This window comes from Tinamus guttatus, unplaced genomic scaffold (genome assembly GCF_059628265.1).
Source record: "Tinamus guttatus ecotype Peru unplaced genomic scaffold, ASM5962826v1 Tinamus_guttatus_pri_ptg000188l, whole genome shotgun sequence".
Lineage (NCBI taxonomy): Eukaryota > Metazoa > Chordata > Aves > Tinamiformes > Tinamidae > Tinamus > Tinamus guttatus.
The window spans coordinates 2,071,253-2,091,500 of NW_028288722.1; positions in this window are offsets into that span (position 1 = coordinate 2,071,253).

The window sequence follows — 20,248 nt, forward strand, 5'->3', positions numbered from 1 at the left end:
GTGTTTCAGCTTACTTGTGCCATTCCCTACATGCTTGGAGAGACCATAGGACAGGTTGCAATGGGAAGGTGAATGTGGAAGGACCTTCCCTGGTCCTGTGAATCTCATCAAACCTAGGGCAGGCAGAGGAAAACTGTCTTTCCTTCCTCTGTGCCATGTTAGAGGTAGCTCATTAACCCATTAGCCTTCTGCTTTCTCTGGGAGCTGCAGAGCTGTCACTTCCTCCCCTCTGCTATAAGACAGGAGAAACTCATGTGGAGTTAAGTGTGTGCAGCTGAGAGGATGCCAGTTGCTAGAGGTGGGGACTGAACTGTTATCTTTGCTAACTGAGAGTTATTTTTGACTCTGTCCTGCAATTTGATTCTCTCTCCTGCTTGATGGTGGGAGGGGGCTTTGGGGTTATGTAACTGCTCATGTTAATTTCATTTTGGGTGATGGTGAATCAGTTTGTTCCTGGCCTGGAATGAATAGAAGCCCCTAAACAAACAGGAGGGTGAAGCAGAGGATGAACTGTCCCTTCACAGCAGGCAGCCTCCAGGGGCCATGGGACATGCTATATGTTTCTGTTGCTGTTTGGAGACTCCAAGAGGCTTTCCACCCACACGACCTCTCCTCCTGAAGGAAGCTAGTATTACCATAGCTAGCTCTTGGAGAGGAGAACTGAGGCATAAAAATATGAAGCAATTTTGAATGCAAGACCAAATGTCCACGTAGCAAAGAGAAGGGGAGAAGGCAATTGCCCCTGGCGATGAAGAATGAGATGGTGGTCAGGGCAGGCTATCTTTAGGAAGGCAAAGTACCTATTAAAGTCAGTGGGAGCCCTGCTTGGGTCTGGGACTACTGAGTTTGGCCCCATAAATATTCATATTGTTGGTTTTGTGGTTTCAACCATGGTCCCTTCTTAAAATAAAAACTTTCTTAAAACAAACAAGAACTCCCTCTCCACAGGCGCCCTACTCACTGTCTCGTCTCTTCTAGTGCTGTGAAACGCTTCAGGCCTGGCCTGGGCCCTCCTCCCTGCTGCTGTACAGCACAACTCCCCCATCAGCAGCACATTGTTCTCATCGACTTTTATTATTCCATGGGCTAAAAAACTATGTGCTTTGATCTCCTGTTGGGCCCTTTGTTCAGAAAGGGGGGGAAAGTTGACTTCTTTTGCATGTGCCTCACTCTTGCAGAAAGGTCAGGATATGAAAGGAGATAACATGCCAGAGAGGGACTAGCAGGTTTTGGAAGTCTTAGGTAGAGAAAACAGTCTAGAGATATCAAGGCAAAGTCTTGAAGAGGCTGGTTGCCAAATGGCTGTTATCCAGCTCCAGGACACAGTACCACCCGTCCCTATGGGTGGGGTGTCAGGCTTGGTGCTGATGTGTGTGCTGTGTGTGCCTAGCAGAGAAGGGAAATAAGTTTTGGAGAGAGACAGGGTTATAAGGTTTGGGTGGGGATGGACCCCACAGTTGCCTTGTTTAACCCTGCCCCAGACTGAGGCTTGTGCTGTGGCACACATTGAGTGCAGGCCAAGGGCAGCATGTGGGGACGATCTGGTAAGAGCTCTTGCTTTGCTCTGCAAGGCCCCTCTGAGTTCTGCTCTTACTGCATGTGCCTGCTTTTTCTGAATCCTGTTGTTCATGGTTCAGAGTTGTTCATGGTTCCTGCTCTCTGGTGTTTTCAACAGGCAGGTGTCATGTCCTGCCTCTGTGCTTGGTGGTGCTGGCCTTGATGCTGGCACATCTAGTGCAAGAAGATAACTTGGAAAGGATCCTTGATAAAGTCATAATAAGGATGGATCCCCCTGTTGCCAGTGGACGAATTGGCTCCTTGAGGATTTTCCTTGTCAGCTGAGTTAGCTTAAGGCCAAAGGGGCTGGCCAGAACAGGGCAGAACTAGCACAGGAAGAGGGTGGGGAGAAGCACCTCATTTCCACACTTCACACCTAAATCCTTAGATTCCTATCGCCCTTGGGTGTTAGCTTCTGTGTGCAACAGTGGAGCTTCTGGGTCATGGAGAGCCGAGTGTGCTTCCAGGTGGGAGTTGTCCAAGTATGTGAAAGCAGGCGCAAGTGGTCTATGTTTATGTATAGTGAACACTGTTCTTGGCAATACATATCATGTGTGAACTTTACCAGTTCCAAGGGCTCTGCTGGGAGGGCTCCCAAAACGTACAACTTGAAATGCTGCTGCAGTTCTAAAGCGTTTGCTTTTGTGGGCAATGCAGCTGGGGAGAGGTGTTGGCTTGGGCTTTGGAGGCATGGCTTTGGGCTCTGCTGGGAGCCCCAGGATCTCCTGGAGAAAGGAGAGGAAAGATGTACCGAGGGACGTATTCATGCAATCACAGTGACTTCCTCTGACCCTGTCGTGTTCATCAGCAGGCGAGGATGGCTTGAGCCAGTGAAAATAACTCCATTACTGCATGCAATGTTAATGACCCCCCAAGAGGCTCAGCACCACTCAACACTCTTTTAATCTCCTGGCGTCAAGACAGGAACAGAAGAGCTTGGAAAAATGCAGTACATCTACACAGTGTAGATTGGTTTCTCAAAATCCGGGGTCCTTAAAGGCATTTAAGCCTTGCCTGAACTTTCCACAATATTTTTTTTTCAACATCATAATGTGTCCCCAAGTAAGCTAAAGGTGTCCTGCTTCTGCTCTAGTTTTTACCTCAAGAGCATGTGTACTTTTGTTATTTCAAAGTTTATACCATTTCTCTTCCAGTGATTGCATGGTCCAACCTTGCACAGAAATGACACTGACATTGAAGGCCATGGCATATTTGGTATATGTCTTTATCTTATGAATCCAAACACATTGTATAGTAGCTAAATCTTGTCAACAGCTACATAATGACAGACCTCTGTGAACGAACTTTAAAGAACAAGGCAGTTTTTGTATCTTCAATATTCAACAGTAGGAATTAAAATGATTCTGGACACAGCATGTTCTGTTTGCCTGTCTGACCTCTGGAAGAACTAAAACTTTTAGTCCTTTTAAAACTTTGGTTTCTGTAGCCCTTCTGAAGGGAGAAGAATTGTTGGGATATTCTACACAATATCCTGTTTGTCCAAGCAGAACCTGTGGGCTTGTTCACAGGACTCTTCTCCGTGTGATGTTCTGACCACCCAAAAAGGAGACATTCTGGGAGTAGAGGCAGGAACTGCTATATAAGATCACCTCAAAGTAGGATCAGTTAGCAAGCCACCTGAAGTCTTATTGTTTTCTTTGTTCATATGAAAGGAAATCATACAGTTTTGAAGGTGGGAAAGGGACTTTTCTGCCTGGGGAACTATGAAGACCTGAATACGTGTCCCCTACCTGAAGAAATACCTTTAAAAAGGATGCTTTAGTCTTGCCACATCTTAAATATTGACTGGTGTCTCAATTTTCTTCCCACATCACCTTTTTTTTTTTTTTTCTCAGTCACTCTAGACCATATTTTCCAATACCCCATGACCAGTGTAGCCCTTGGAGAAGGTGGAATGTTGCTGGCCTGCAGCATACATTTTAACTTTAGCCATCTACTTACTGAGTGGAAAGTGAGTGGGAAAACGAGTACTTTTAATGAGCGCTTTTGTATGATCCGAATTGTTCTTCTGCTTGTACATGCTCCTAGTGCAGCCAGTACAACCCTGCTTGTGAAAGGGGAAGAGCCACAATCCGATGTAGAGCACTAGCTATTTCCTATGGCTCTGATCACCTTTCTGTGTAAGAGACTGGATCATGATATCCAACACAGGATTTAGGATAATGCAGTACCTTTCTGTGTTAACCTTCTTGAAAAATGCTCAGTGGAAGACTGTTCATCTTCTCTTTTTGACTTTTGTGCTCTTACTCTCTTCTTTAGGAGACTGCTAACAGTCTCTTCCAAGAGTTGGGCTGTAGAAGTGTCTGATGAAGGAAGTAACTCTGATGTTAATGTTGACCCTCCAATAATATAAAAATAGCAGGGGTGGAATGCTGGCCCCGAGAGCAGCTCTCATCCCCTTTAGGGCACCCTGATCACTGGGATAAGAAGCATAATCATAAAACTAAATAAAAGGATGTTTTCGTGGACTTTGGGAGCTTTGGCCTTAGAGAAGAATGCTCTATTTATAACAGCAGAACTGTGTATTTTTAAATCCTGCGGACACACGTGTGGTACAGACTCAGAGATGTGCTTTGACTCTGACTTATTTTTTGACCTCTGCTAGATTAGTGAAAATGTAATTTGCAGCATGACCCCAAGAATCAAAAGTCTCTTTTTATTAAAAACTTCGGAAATGACCTCACTGGGGAGTTGAAGCTGATGAATGCATAGATAAAGAAATCCTCTACTGAAGCTCCTTTTGAGAATTAATGCACAGAGCAGATGAGAATGTGGAATTATTTGGGACAAAACTAATTCATTAAGCCATGCAGCTAGAGAGTGAAAAATAAATGACTAATAGGGGAAGGATTTTAAAATGTGAATAGCAAGTATTAGGCCAGTCTGCTTCAGACTTCAAACTGTTGAGCCAAGTGTTTCAGCACATGCTCAAGTATTTTCATAGTTTCCCCCAATTTAAGTCCAAGAAGTGACTGCTCTGGTCATGCAATCATATTTCCTTCAAGTGCTGGCCAAATAATTTCACCTCCTGGTTTCTGCATCTCCTATTTGAGCTGTAAGATTTGCATGGAAGAGACCCAGTTTGGGCTGTTGGATAGAATGCTGTCAGTAACTTCCCAGTTTTGTGCATCTGGGGTCACATCACCTAAAAGCATTAATAACAATCACTATTTTGTTGCCCTCCACCCCAAAACTCCTCCTCCTGCATCCATTGCTTGGCACTTTGAATTGCTTGGTGGTGCAGGGCCTTTGCTGTGTCGCTGATTTTCTCTTGCAGTTTTACCAGCCTTAATTACGAAGCTAATGCCAGCAGCCAGGTAGATAAACCTCATGGTGGAGGAGGGACAGGATTTTTCTCGGCTCTGCTGTGACCGCATATCTGTTACCACTGATGGATTTAGCTGTGAACCAGCAAGTCCATGGCAGCTGGTTGGTCACCAGAAAGCAAGTAACAACGAGGCAGTGCTGAGGGATGCTTGCAAGGAGGCAGAGCAAAAACCAGCACAAGTTTGTGACTGCTTATGGCAATCAAAATAGTGAGTTACAGTGATGAGGCTGTAAACATGTTTAGAGGCAAGTGCTGCTGCTTTGGGGCTTTTAAAGCTTGACAGGGGCCACAATTTGCTGCATGCAGAAATGCAAGGTAACATTCTGCACTATGGTTTCTGCGTTTTTGCTCATCTTGCCTTAAAGGGAATAAGGAACATAATTATAGGTAAAACTTGTATATTGGTCATAATCTTGCCTTTTCACTCGAATCAGAAGTTTCTTGCAGTGTCAGTCGTTCTAAATGTGAAATAACATTTGGTCGCACAGCTGGTTTTTAAAAACTCAAATAGAGTGCAGGCACCGAAGGCTCCCTCCAGCACTGTCTGTTCCAAACGATGTAAAAATGAAGAATTTGCACAACGGTTAGCCGCCTGTTCCGAGGTGCTGCAAGACCAGGGGCAGCTCATCCTCTTGCATAGCAGTGTAGGGGGACCGTGGGGCCTGGGCTTCTGTGGAGCTTCTGTGGGCCATTGCACTGCAGCTGTTTGCCTAAAGAAAAAAAAAAAAAGACCGGAATGGTACTATTGAGCTAGAAAACTTGGCAGTCGGACATACCACCCACTTTGTGCGCCGGATGCCCTCCGCTTGCCTCCCTCTGGAACTTTAAATTGAGGGTCTGGTGCGTTGGTGCTGGGCAGGTCTCGTGAACCTCTGCTTGAGCAAGAGTTTCACCGAAACTGAAAGGGAAGAGCCGGCGGCAGCTCGGCTGCACCGCGTCTTCCCGTCAGGATGTTCTCTTTCGCCTAGACTACCTAGGGCGTTACGGGCAGGCAGCAATCCTGAGCTTCATAAACGCAGGGCACGGTGCAAACCAGTTGCCAAGTGGCTTATCTCTGCTTATCTCCTTAGTGTACAGCGCCTGGGTCGCTGCCAGCGTTTGCTTCCGCCTCCCCGTCTCATTCCGTGCCCCCTTCCCGCTTGTGTGGAAGATGAAATGTGGTTATAGCTGTGAACGGGGCCCCTGGGCCCGCTCCGAGCCCTTGGCACCAGCTCACCCTTTGGCTCTGCATGTTGCTGGCGATGTCCTTGGAACTGGTTTGAAACAGGGAAATAAATAAATAAAACTGGAGGTGGAAAAGCCACTCTGCAAATCCCAAGCCCGCGTTAACTGTTTTATGCCTGATGCATGGCTTGGTGACAAAAGAAAAATAATCGGGCTTTCCGGAGCATGGCTTTACGCTTTCCTGTCCACACTTCTGTGCTTTGCGGCCTTGGGAGGCTTCCATCAACCTGAAAGAGAAACCTGTGTCTGTGTCAGTCCCAAGTTTTATTTCCTGTGCAGGTTGTATTGGCAGCAGTCCTGGGGGGTCGCCTTCCCCTGGAGCATCCAGCACAGCTGGCCTGGAGCCTCTGGACATTCCCTGTCCCAGCATTTCCTGATGTTCAGGGCTGTGCTGGTGGATGATAAGTAAATGCCTTGGCTGTAGCGTTCCAATGCCAGATCAGGTCTGTCTGAGCTAGGCAAAGAAAGAGTGGGCTTTAAGTTCTCAGCTGGACTTAAGGTAGAGATTGCATTGGAAAACTAAGGCACCACTCTGGTTACCACAGAAAGAGATTTTGAAGCGCACAAGCAATTTTCCTGGTGAAAATCTATTGAAAAAAGGGCACGTGTGGTTCCACATAGGTGTTTCTCAGCTCCCCCAAGATGCTTTCCAGGATCCAGCCACATACTCTGGTCCCTCTCTGCCACAGAGGAGCAGCCAGCAGCTCATGGGGCTGGTGAAACCCCATGGGAGGTGAGACGTCCGTGCCTGCTGGTGATGTCCCAGGGCTCTAGTTGGGGGACACGTGGAAAGATGCGAATATTTGAATACAAAAAGGCTACGATGCTTCTGAGCTGAAGGAGCACCTGCAGCTGCAAAAACCAATGTCAGCAAAATCCGGTGTTGGCTTCTTGCCTCCAGCATCGCTGTTCAAAGCTGTCAAGCAACAGGCAAGCGGAGGAGTGCCAGGCGAGGAGGTCAGTGCTGTCCATCCCCTAGGGCTTTGCTTTATTGAGTTCTTTCCAGGTCTCCTGGAACTCCAGAGGGGCGCAGAAACAGAAAATGCAAAGCTGTTAAAAGATGTGGCCCTGTTCTGGGTAGGTAGACCCAGAACTGCCTGGCTGGCGTTCATATGGGGGTCAGGCTAGCTGGACGTGGTCCCTCCAGGCTTCAAAGCTTCCAGCTCTATGGAGTCCCTCCCGGCGTGTGCTGCCGAGCCTGTCTCTACTCGATAATAGGCCTCGCTGAAAGCCTCATAAATCAAACCTGAAATCTGGCAGGTTTAATAATAAATCCCCAAACTTGTGCCAGGTCTGTGAACTTTTCGGTGTAACTGAGGTGCTTCCAGGGTGAACCTGACGAGATTGATGGTTGCAGGAGGAAAACAGGCAGAACTTGTCAGTTTTGACCTCAAATCAAGGAAAATGCTGTGGTTTTGGCAAAGCGGGGCTTTGTGGTTTTTGTTAACCTGAGGCTCAAAGCAAATGTATGTTTTTGAGAGGGAGGAAGAAGAAGAAGAAAAAGAATAATGAGCACGAATTCAAATGGGAATGCTTTTTTGTCATGTTTCTCACTGCTCTCACTTGGAAGAGGGTAATGCAAGGAAGTGACGGTTTATCTGTGCATTGGGAGAGCAAATAACACCTTAGGAAGTCTTATTTTGCTGCTGTAAAATTCACGCACTGTGATTCTGACCCCCAGAATGGAATCCAATAGCTGGTCCTTTTGGATCACCTTTGCTTCCCTCTCCTGGAGTCCCTCTGTGCCCAGCTAAACAGGAGCAATGAATCCATTGGCGTGAGCCCAGATAAGGGTTATTGAGATTAAACCTCCTTGGTAGTTCTGGACTCCTTTTGTGAAGGAGCACAAATCTCCTGCTTGGAGAACACCCAAGCGGTCCCATACAAGGGTCTCCAGGCTGGTCTGCAGCCCCAGCAGACATGTTGCTCCATAGTTTTGTCCACGGGATTTTGACACTACAGTGCTATTTGGGAGGTGGTTTTGGATATGCCCAGGTGGATTGCTGCACAAGGCTTGCAGGGTCAATAGGAGTTAATGATTTTGAAGATCTGGGCCCCTGGGTGAGATTTCAAGTCAGACAGGTGCTTGGGGGTAATTTCAAAAACTCTGAGGCTCCACATTTTGTCATATTTATAACAAGCTACGAGATGCCTCTAGTGAAGCTTTCACTAAACATCACTGCTGGCGTTTCCTAGATGCTTTATGCCTTTAAGAGTTATTGACATTATTGCTCATTACTGTATTTTAATTGCTCTTGCTCACAAAATTCATCCGCACATATAAGTAAGTGCAAAAATAACAGACACGAGCAAAATGAGCAAGGAAGTCCTTGGTATACAGGTCGGGGCAGAGGTGGCTAGAGGCTGAGGTTGGAAGCTTCCTGCTGGGGGACAATAGCATGATTGATGTACCCAGAGAGCTGATTTAATCCAGCTGAATTATTTCATCATGAGGCACAGCACTGCGATAAAGAGGCTTCCTCCTCTCCGGACTGATGCACGAAGGCAGCCAGATAACAGGATTAATGATCTGAGACTGTGGTTCAGGTTTCACCCCCAGCCGCAGACTGAATCTGATGTGACCCTGCTGACTTTGCTGCAGTTCTTCCAGAAGAAGGGTGGTTTAATGAAAGGTGCAGTGGGGCCTCCTGATCCCGAGGAGCCTGGCTTCCCAGGAACGATTAATTTTTCCAAGTCAGACAGTTCTCTTGGGCCACGGAACAAGTCTTTGTTCAGCACTGAGGGCTGTGTTGGGAGGAGGCTTCTGTGCTTCCAGGAACACCTGTGTGTCCCAAACAAGGATGTCATTTACAGGTGATGTCACATGCACAGTGTGGTGCAGTAGTGATGCTCAACCTGCTGTTTTCAGACCGGGAATGTTTGTTAGTGTTGGAGCTGTGTAACCTGGGCTGCATCTTCAGTGTTTAGGATTTTCATTGGGATCAGCTGCAGTTTTTTAACTTGTAGTAAATATTTCCCTAAGAGGAAAAGGGAGAAGGAGATTGTTTTCAGATGGGTTGGTTTCCTGGTCCAGTTCATCATGTGCTGTACTGCATGAACACTAGGGTTGGTGCAAGGTTGGAGCTGGAGCATGTGGATGGGACTGCTCCTTTCCAACAACAGGTCACGTTAATGCTGGACTAACGTGTCCGTGTGACCATAGCCAATGAGTTCCTGCTGCACCAAAGTGCTCAGGAGGGCTCCCAAAACTCTGATTTTCCAGTTGTCCTCATCTCTGAGGTTTGTTCATCTGGAAGGACCCCATCAGTGCAAACTTGCCTTTCTCACTAGGGGCAATGAGCCACAGAGAGCAAGCTCAAGGCTTAAAATATACATGTGAATGTAAATTGTGAACACCTCCAATGAGCAGGCTGCTTGGATCCGTGACTCTAGTGCTGGCTCCCTTCATGATGATCAGAAATGGGTGGAAAATATTTATCCTAACAGATTGTGAGCAGCTGTTTTAATGAAGCATTTATGTACTAGGCAACTTTAGATTGCCCCCAAATGGGACACATGTGTTTGATAAATACACCGTTAGGAAGAATTGGGGAGTAAGAGATTCTGGATCCAGCAAGTTAATCCTCCTACACTTATTTATTTTAATATAGAGTTTATATGTTGGAAAGCAGCAGCATAGAAAATAATAGCGTGGGGCTTTCCAGCATGCAACCACACTGCAAAACTGAAGCGCTGGAGAATTAACCTCTCTTGGTCCAGCACGTACTATGTATGTCTTACATACATAGTATGCACAGCAACTTCTTTAAAAAAAAAAAAAAAAAAAAAAAAAAAAAAGTCTTTCCAGCCCACTTGGAGCAAGAATATACTGATCAGGTGTGGAGCCTTTCACCTATGAAGATGCTGTTTAGCAGATAGATTTGTTGTGGGTTTGGATCCACTCCAAGCTCTGAAATATTTTCATTTCTCTACTTTTCTAGCAGCTGATCAAAGGCAAGGAGCCTCACTTATGAAGTCCCATTCTCTGCCAAATCCTGAAGTGCATTCTTAGGCATCAGCTGCTTGATGTTGGTGCAGGTCTACTAGAGACCAAATTGAACAAGACTTTGAGGGCTGGCATCTTAACTTCTCTGCAAGCCAGCGCTGAGCTGGGTGGAAATTCAAAATGCCATTTTGAAAGACTTCTCTCTGCCAGTGCCACCATCCTCTTCAGATCTTTCAAAACATTTTTCATTCTTAAAAAATAATAGTGATAGTAGCGTAGGTAAAACATGGGCAAATGCACAGGCCCATACATGCACTTGCTCTGGCAATTAAAGCTGGAGGTCCTGCCTGGAAAGTTGCTGGGAGTTAAACTTTGCTTGCTTATTCAGATAGCATGTGGCCCTGCTGATCTGGGAAGGGTTGTCATGGTTATCCTGCCCAGGCTGATGTCATCTCCTTTTCTGCAGAAATAGGCCCTTTTCAGCTGACCAGCACTGGGTAAAGCTGTTTAAAATGCAAAGGCAGCCCGAGCAGCTTGCTAGGTCCCTGCTCTCAGGGGGACACGGAAAGGTTGTGGATCGGATGGTGCCGCTGACTTGTGTGGGAATTGATGGGGTAAAGAGGATGGACACGCTCGGATGCGGCGGATGCCCAGGGTGTCGCGGGTAAACAGTGGTGGCACTGATGGAGCAGCCAAGATGGGGATCACCGGAGAAGTGAATTGAGGCTGCTGAATAGACAGGATGAGAAAGGCAGTTGGAAACATACAAAAGCACGGAAAAATGAACGGCTAGGTTGTTTGCCTAGTGGCTTAGGTATTTGAATCCAGGATAAGGGTGCTGAGTGACAAATGGCTTTGGGATGTGACATGTGAGATCTGAGGATCGGTGGCTGGCATTGCCATGTCCTGTGTTTAAGCTGTACATAAATAGTGGCTTTAGCTGGAAAGGGACAGACCTTGTTTGCAAGCAGCTCCTGACACCCTCTTCACGTTGAGCCATGCTGCCATCATGGAGCTGCGTGGCCGAGGGCAGAGGGGGTCCTGCAGAGCAGCCCGGCCGTGTTTCCCGGAGCACAAAACCTTTTTGTGGAAATGCAAAATCCTCCCCTTGAGGGCAGGATGGAGATGGTGGGGGGTATAACTCCAACTGCTCAAAGGCACCATGCTAAAGCACATGTTCTTGCAACCAGCCTGCTCCACATTCCAGAACAAACCATGGCAGAAAAAGGGTTTGACAGCTCTTAGGTTAACAAAATAACCTTGCTTTCCTTGAGGCCCACGTGTAGGCATGGAAGCAAATGCCAAGAAGCAGTCCAGAAGCGGAGCAAGGCACCCAAGCAGGTTCCTGCTTAATTCTGTCATGTCTGGCAGGGGTGAAGTCCATGCTGCAATTTGGGGTGTTAGAGAAGCTCTGAGCACTGCAGAATCGAAAGGAGTCAAATGTGCTTCTGCTGTTGGTTCCTTTATCAAATGTGGTTGAAATGGGCCTGGACAGTCAACATGAGAGGGGAGGTAGAGAGGGATGGGACAAATGACTAGGCTGTGCTGCTGCATATGACTCATTTTCTTAGGAATCCTTGCTGTAAAAATAAGTCCTACTCATCATTTTATGAATGTTTTTATATGCACTTAAATGCAATATGTGAAAGAAAAGTACAGTATTGACCAAAAGAACATGAAAACTTTTTTAATCTGTATGAAAACACTTGAAAATCTGAATTCTTAGTCACAGCACTGTAAATCAACTACTCTTTCACAGCCATGCAAATGGGGAGAGAAGATGCAAGTTTTCTTCTTTCTTTTGCTAGAGCTGGAGACCTTAAGTATTAACTTAATTCCAGGCTGGAAAGTAGGAATTTTTTTCCCTGTTTCGAAAGCAAAAAAAAAAAAAAAAAAAAAAAAAAGGTGGTGGCGGGGAGAGATCCAGGCCCTGGAGGAAACATGATCAGAGACGTGCTGACTTAAACACACACTCCAGGTCTATTGATCTTCCCCATCCCCTCTGCCCTCTCTGTCTGGAGGTTACAGAAACAGTGTCTGTCAGCAGAAGCCCTGCTTTCTGTGCTTGTTATTAAATTCTCTGGCAGAAGTCAGTTTTTGCTCCCTTTTTGGGGTCCCAAGACTTGCAATGAGTTTAAGCTTGAGGGAGTACTTCCCATTTGTACACAAAGTTTTGTGTATGTTTAAAGTAAGTATCAGGACTCTTATAGTTGTGCAAGGATTGAACAGCTATAACAAGAAAAGCAGAAAACATACACATTTGATGTTTTGGTAGGTATCACATCTGTTTTCTCATAGAAGCTCAGACTCTAACCTGTTGCCTACCTGCTTCCCTTGGTTGTCTGACTGGGCAGGAGAGAAAAGAAGCATCATTCGAGCTACTGGGTAGGCAAATATTGAGGAAGCTTCATCCTACTGGGACAAATCATGTGAGGAGCTAAATTTTTCTGGTTTTCTTTGCGCCCAAAGTGAAAGGTTGCCCCAGCACTGCACGAGGCCTTTTTAAGTCACGAAACTTTCAATCTCCTTCCTTGTGCTGATTAACAATTGGGTCCTCCTGGTGCTGTAGATCCCGCTCAGCTCTGCAGGGAGCTGAGCCCCTGCAGCCTGGCAGGCTGCTTGCAGGGCCTGCGGAGAAAGAGTTTTCGTGTGAGCAAGTGAGGTCTGGCTAGATCTGCTAATGGTACAACTGCTGTCTTGTTCTTGTGCATGCAGCTCTTCCCATCCATGTCTGTGCAGAGGTGGAGACAGCAATCACTGTGTATCCTGAGCATAAACCATTAAACAGCTTTGCCCTGACTCCTTTTTTTTTTAGTTTTATTTTTTGCATTGAACTGGCCTATGTCCAAGGGGCTGACAGGGCCCTCTCCAACACTGCAATCTGCTTACACTTGTGCCTCAAAATAGAACACTGTATTTTGTTTATTTGCAGGCAGGTTCACCCCCACCCCTTCAATTCACACGCTTCTGCCATGTATTAATAGCATGCTCTTCATCTTAAAGGAGTCACAGTGCAGTCATATCTTTTGAGGGTCCTGTTTCAGGAATGCTGTTGTGAGCCCTCAAAAGCAATATATTACCACACTGAGTTGGATCTAGGATGGCCGTTGGAGAAATTCAGCATAGCTTTTGAGTAGTGTAACACTCTGTTTATTTTCTTTTCATTCCCTACATCACCAAGATAATGCAGAAAAATGCCCAGTCTTCATTCCTGATTTCTTGCCTCATCTGGCTCCTTTGCACTCATGCACTTTTTATGGATAGTGCTCCTAGGGATGGATTTGTCAGGTGAGAGTCCTGCAGACCTCATGGCTGTCACTGGGATCCAGTCAGGCTCTGCTTCCATTCTTGTTCTCCAGCTGCTTTCCCGCTTGCTTGCATGATGTTCCTAGGAAAAGTCAATGGGAAGAAGCCCCGCAGCACCCTGGTGTACGGCAGCCTTGGAGCTGGGCATGGCTCCTGGGAATGTCCACGTTTGACTGTTCCGTGTGGTCCGGCACGCGGTCCTCCCCTGGAGGCAGTGGGGATAGAACAAGGCTAGAGGAGACCAAGAGCGTTTCCTTGCGAGCTGTGAGCTGTTCTCTGCTTGCCACGCTTTGACTTGGGCTTAAATTTCATACAGACTCCCTGGCTGATTCCTTCAAGTCTGCAAATCCTCAGAGCAAATCTGGAATTGGTTTGGTGCAGATCATTTAGGTTTAAGTGGAAACCAGGCACAAACTTAAGCTGTTGACCAAACTCTTTTTTTAGCTCCTGTCCAAACAAGTGAGGACTGAAGGAAATATTGATGTGAGACTTGGTGAGCCTCTAAACCTGAGTGTGGCTTGTGTCTTTGCTCCCCTGCATTCCTGACTGCAAAACTGGCGTGTTTCCGTGGCAAATCGTGTGATGTATTCACATTGTAACTAGGGATTCAGCTGGATCACTGATTTTTAGACAGCATTAAACAGAGCTTGGACTGGGGGCTCTGGAAAGGTGAAAGATTCTCTGGGACTATACTGAGGCCCTTAAAGTCTAGCTCCTACTGCCAAAAACGAGGGCTGATAGATATTTTGTCTGGCGCTCAGTTTGGAAAATGACTCTTGGCTGCTTTTCCTTCGCTACCCCTTTAGAAGGAATACAGGATATTGCTCACCATACACACCAAAATTCCTGCTAGCATTTTTGCTTTCATTTGCCTAAAATATTCCAATTAGATGCAATCGGTTACTTGGCATAACATGTCTCTTGGAGGCTGCGCTCACCCTGCCTCGGCGCTGTGATTCTTGTGGCCTTTCCTACTGGTGGGCAATCTCCCTCCTTGCCTTTCAGCGTGTGTCCAAGTTGTCCTTCTTTAAGTCATTGTGCTGCATGCATGGGCCTGGTTCAAGCATGGAGAGATAACGTGGATCTCATCCAGCCCTTTGAGGCTTCTTCTTTGCAGGAGCGGTCCCCATTTTAGCACCCCCATCCTTTGTTTTGGGGCATCATGTGTGCATATCCTTTTGGCCTTGGAGTCTTGTCCATTTGTGGGTTTGTTCATCTGTTATAATGTGTTTTGCATCTAAAATGCTACTTCTAAATTCTTTTCTATCTTTTGAAGAAATTTTGGGTTGCGATACTGGTTAATCTTTCCTATTCCTTTGCTGTGACAGTGTTCAGTAACCAAAGGCAACTCCATCCTCTTCTAGCTGTGCAAATGATGCTTTATGGCTATGTTTTCTTTGCTTGACTGGAGAGTTAGTTGGGATTTTTTGGCTCCCCATTTGTACACCTTCTGGAGATGCCGAGCAAGAGGTTTTCTTTCAGTGAAGTTACCTTTTGGTTTGTTTTGCATCTATAGTTAATGGATTTGGGCCAAGGCCCCGCAGAGGGATTAACTGCCATGGATTTCCCTGGATCTAGCCCTTAGCGCTGATGAAAATGAACCTGGAGAGTAGATGCAGGCAAGTGTCTCTGGGCTTGTCCCACCTTGTTCCCCTGCAGCTGCCCATCTGCATGACCCTGGGCAAATGCCATGGGTGGATGGGGAATACTGGAAGTCATTATTTTCCTCTAGAAAATTTTGCCCGCAGTTTTGGACATCAAAGATGAGGCTTTGAGGCGTGACTATCATCTTGGTAAATAAATAACCACATAAACAGTTTGGGTGCCTGGTGTGCTGCTGTATTGCAGTTGTGCTATGTTTGGGCTGCCAGTGAAGGGGAACAGAAATGTGTGCTTTTTTGTTTTTATTTTTTTATTTTTTAATGGCTAGCTTTTCCCAGCATCTAAGCAAGGCAATGCACAATTCTGAGACCTATGGTTCACCTCATTTGTACAGTAGCAAAGGCAGCTTAATCTATTCTTGGCGGAAAGATTTTTCCTCATCCCTTAAATGTTAGTTTATGGCTTGAAGGCTGCACGTTTTCTAGCCCTTGTAAATGCAACCCTACCTGGTGTAATACTGGGCGTTGCTTTCTTGACACAGAAATCTTCATTTCTGATGTGCTTTTAATCCTGAGGAAATCATGTGTCGGTGAGTAATTCGGGTTGTCTGGCTGTTGCGCAAGGAGCTGGTGTTGTGGCAGCAAGCAGGACGCCGCGTGGATGCTGGGTGGTGTTCAGGACTCGTTTGCTGACAGTGTGAAGATCACAATGATACTGCCCGATGTTGCAACAGCGGGGGCATGAGCTGCTTGTCCACGTAAACCCCGCTCCCACAGCGTGCCCTGCGTCAGTAGATGTGCATCTTGCTAGAGCTGCTATGAGCTCTTGGTGCTGTAGAGAAGGAACAAACATATTTTTACCTGCAGCATCTAGGTAATCCTGCTAGGGCTGCTCTGGACCTGGACTTATGGCGCTAAAGGTAATAACTTATCGGTGATGGAATGAGGCCAGAGTTTGGTGCAACAAGTTAAATGTGACTCACTAGTCCCAAGGCAAGCTGGAGATCAGAACCCTAATTAGACAGGTGCTCAGTAATTAATACTTCTCCAGGTTGGGCTGTTGGTAATTAGCCAGTGCCTAGGAAGTGGCTTTACTAGGCTGCCACCCCCAGAGCGTGCTGTGCCGCTCTGCGCCTCTGCGGAGCAGCAGTGACATCGGATCGGAGCAGCGTAGCGCCCCAGTCCCCAGCTCACCCGCTCCTCGTGCGGGAGGCACATGGGGCACACGGGGCTTGTCTGCCATCCCTGTGCCCCAAGATGTGGTTGGAGCAGTACCCAGAGGGCATCAAAATACCTGCAGGGGAAGAACAAGGGCAGCTGGAGCAACGCTCCAGCCAGCGCTATGTGTACAGGTGAATGACCCATGAAATGAGTCCTGTTCTGTTTCGGTGCAGCCATCCCCAAACACCTGCAATTTCTGTTGCAGAAGAAAGGCAGTTCAGGTCTTGCTCTTAAGTAAACCAGTGCAGACGACGAGACCTGGAAGCCTGCAGGAGATGAGGCCTCAAAGGGGCTCCTTGGGTGAGCAAGTGTGGTGCTGAGCAGTAAGTGCTTGCAGGATAATGCCCTAAATGAAAAACAGAGACTGCTTCTACTCCTTATTCCAGCCTTTGTCTTCTGCTTTAGTCATGTGTGAGGCTTTGCTCAAGTATCAGAGACTTAGGGAGAATCTTTCCTGTTCTCACCTTTGCTGTGGGCAAGACTGGGCTCAATCACAACTAGAAAAGGGCTGATGAAAAATAAAAATAAATCACAACTAGAAAAGGGCTGATGAAAAAATAAAAATGCTGCACTAAATCCAGAGTGCTGCTGCTTAAAATATTGGTTTTGTTTACAATGTGCATCCTTCAAGGGCAGCATGAGGACTGATGAACTTTAACAGGGTCATTGTAGGTGTTAGGCTCCAGTATAGAGAAAGAAGATCATTTTTGGCTTGGAGGAATTGGTTGCACGGCTGGTTTAACAGCCTTCTATAACCTGCAGTGCAAATGTGTTTGCTTTGGCTGCCGAACAATCTAAACACTCTGCCGAGAGCTTCAGCTCCGCTGCACGCTGTGGATTTATCTGCATTTGTTTCAAAGCTGCGTCAGAGTCAGAGCCAGCAGCTCCTCTGGCATAACCTCATCTCCATCTGTCCTAACTGGTGGCCAAATACACCTGGGTCCGGAGGGCCCCTGCAAGGTGCCGTGCGTCACTTTCTGCTAGCTCAAGACATGAGCTGTGGTTTGGGTCAAGATTTGCACATGTGCTTCAGCCTCTGTCTTCACTTGAGGCTTTAATTGCTCTTGGCTGCACCTACAAAGGGACTGAGGTAGGACTCAGATATTCTAGTCTAAAACTGAGGTACTGAAAGCACCCATTCTGGTGCCACCTCACCCTAGAGACCCTGCTTGTGCACTGGTACTCACTATTCAAGCCTTAAGTCTGGTTGTACCTGGAGGTTTGCACCCAGCATGCCCAGGAGCTCCTTGTCCCAACAGTGCTGAACTGGTGAGGAAGAATCTCCTTGGGGTTTGCAGACAAGGAACTGTCTTGCTTGAGAGGCTTGAGTTGGCTGGTGATCTCCCAACAGGAGCCTTGAGAACCCTCCTCCTGCTCCACACTGGTAAATCCACACCGAACCATGACTGCCCATTTCTTGAACTTTATATAGTTCATGGAATCACAGAATAGTTGAGGTTGGAAGGGACCTCTAGAGATCATCTAGTCCAGGCCTCCTCAAGCAGGAACACCTAGAGCCCGTGGCACAGGGTCGCGTTCAGGCAGGTTTTGTTGCTCTCTTTAAGTACATCTCTATGTCCTCCCTCTTCACTTTGCTTTGCAAAACGTGCTGGCACACGGGTGATAAAGGCAGAAAACTTCCAAATCAGCGAGCGGAGCATTGGGTTAGAGTGAAGGGATTAGTGGAATGTGTGAGCGATGCCACAAGTGGGGCTCGTCTGTGGCGTTCCAAGGGCCTCCAAGGATTTTGCCTCCCGGCGAGCACCGCTCTTCTCAAATTCACGGCGTGTGACTTTGAGCGGGGCAGCGGATGCCAAAAATGAACTTGACACTTAACGCTGCCAGCTCTTCAGCAGGTCCTAGTGTTGGCAGGAGCCGTGTTTGCGCAGAGAAAACCTTGGAGAGAACTAAAACACAGTCGCTGCTCCCTTCCTGTGCTGGGGCTGGGGTTGCTGACTTGCCCCCATGCAGGTGCCCGGGCATCACAGCCCTTGGGGCTGGGCGCGATGTCCCCATTCCCATTGCAGAGCAGAAACTCCATCACCTCCATCTCCTGGATGCAGGCTTGCTGGCTCTGAGATATCTCGTTCTGCACTGAAGTCGTGTGCTTCTACTTTAGCACATAATTTGGCCCCATGCCCTCTTCCTTTCCTCTTTCTGGGCCACAGGAAGTAGCATTTATAAAATCCCTAATGATCCGGTCAGCTTTTATACATTTCCTGTCTTTTTAAGTAAAAGTGGAAAACGTCGTGCTTTTGACCCAATTTACTTTGGATTTTGTTTGTTGGGTGTGTTATTCGTCTGCTTTGCTTCTCCTGTCAGTGGTGCCAGGATGGTCTCGTCTGCTTCCATGTCCCTATCCAGACTCTGGCAGCACTGGCTTCCTTAAAGGCCCCTCTCCTTGAAGCTGGGGGGAGGCTGAACACTGGCTTGGAAAGTTGTGTATGAAAATTGTTTTACTGGAGCTGCAAAGTAAACTCCAACTGTGAGTCGTCCTCACTCTGTGGGCTAAATATCTGAAGAGGGGAGAACTTCAGCTATGTTATTTAAGATGCTTGATTTTTAAGCTGCCTTTCATTTTTCTTTTTTTCCCTTTTTATTTTTTTCCTTTTTTTCTTTCTTATTTTAGTGCTGAAACTATCCAGATTGATGACCCTAATTTCTGTCTTGGCTGCACCAGTTCTAGCATGCAAATAACCATGGCTTGAGCTCCTTCTGCCACCCAGTTGAGCATGAAATTACCTCTGCAGTGTCTCTGGCAGGAGCGGGCCCAGCTTGACATCTAACCCGCAGCAGTGTTGAAGCTGTAGGTGGATTTCATGGAGGGCGCAGGCAGTCCTAGAGCTCTAACCTTTGTAGCTGGTGATGGGTTTGTATCCTACATTAATGCTGTCTATTCTGTGCAGCTCAGAGCTATCCCAGTGGCCAACTTCAGATTTCCACTGCTGAAACGCAGCATCTCGAGGGGGTTGTGCAGACAGCCCTGGCTTGTGGGGCTTGCAGAGCAGAGACTCCTCCAGGCGAGGGGTGCACACAGCTGCTGGCAGGGGGTCTCCTGCAGCACCGTGCAGGTCATGCAGCCCATCCTGAGGGGGCTTCTCCTAGTGTTCCTCAGGGCAGCAATGCTGGACCAGTTACTGACAGAAGATCGGAAGGAATGATTTCTGCATCCTCCTTGCCTCGAACCTTCACAACGTTATTTCCTGTGTTGGTGGCAAACTTAGAAACCCAGCCAGCAGCTGCAGAATTGAGAAAGACCTGCTATCTGTCCTTTCCCCTTGTTGTCCTGTTTTGTTCTTCAGAAAGCCTGGATATGGGATAACATTCCCAAGATGTGAACTATCGCTCTGCCAAATGTAGGGGCCAAATGCCTGGAAGCTATATGATTGGCCATACAAGGCCATCTTTTGATCTGACTTGCACACCACATTGCCAAAAAAAAAAAAAAAAAAAAAACCCAAACAAAAAAAAGCCCAACCAACTCAAAACAACTAAACTCAAAAAAGAGTTTTTGCCTAACCAGAGCAAAAAGTAGTCTAAGTGGGCAGAGAATAGGGTTCTGATTTCAAGATGTTATTCTACAGCAGTTACGAAATCAAAATGCTATAATCAGGTGTCTTGTAGGCTGATTTTCTAAATCTAAAATAGAGAACAAATGGCCAAGGACATCACCAGTTAAACAGGCTATTAAATCAGTTTGAGGGGGAGCTGGATGCAGTTTTGCAAGAGGAAGAAATCAGGAGGACCAGCTGTGAGCTAGATGTTTTGTTGCTGAGATGAGGTAATGTGGTCAAATATGTGTCTCTATGAGCGGTGTTAGTTATTTATTCCCTTCAAAGACTTTCTTACATCCATGCAGTTTGAAGATTGTTTTTACAGTTAGTATCAGCCTGGCCCAGGCCACGTTTCTTCTCCTGCTGCTGGTACTGCTGAGGTACAAGCAGGCTCATCTGAAGTGCGGCGCTGGGGCCCTTTGATCAGGGCCTAGGAGGAGTCCCAGTGACCCAGAGGAAGCCGCGAGCGCAGATTATCTCACACGCTTTG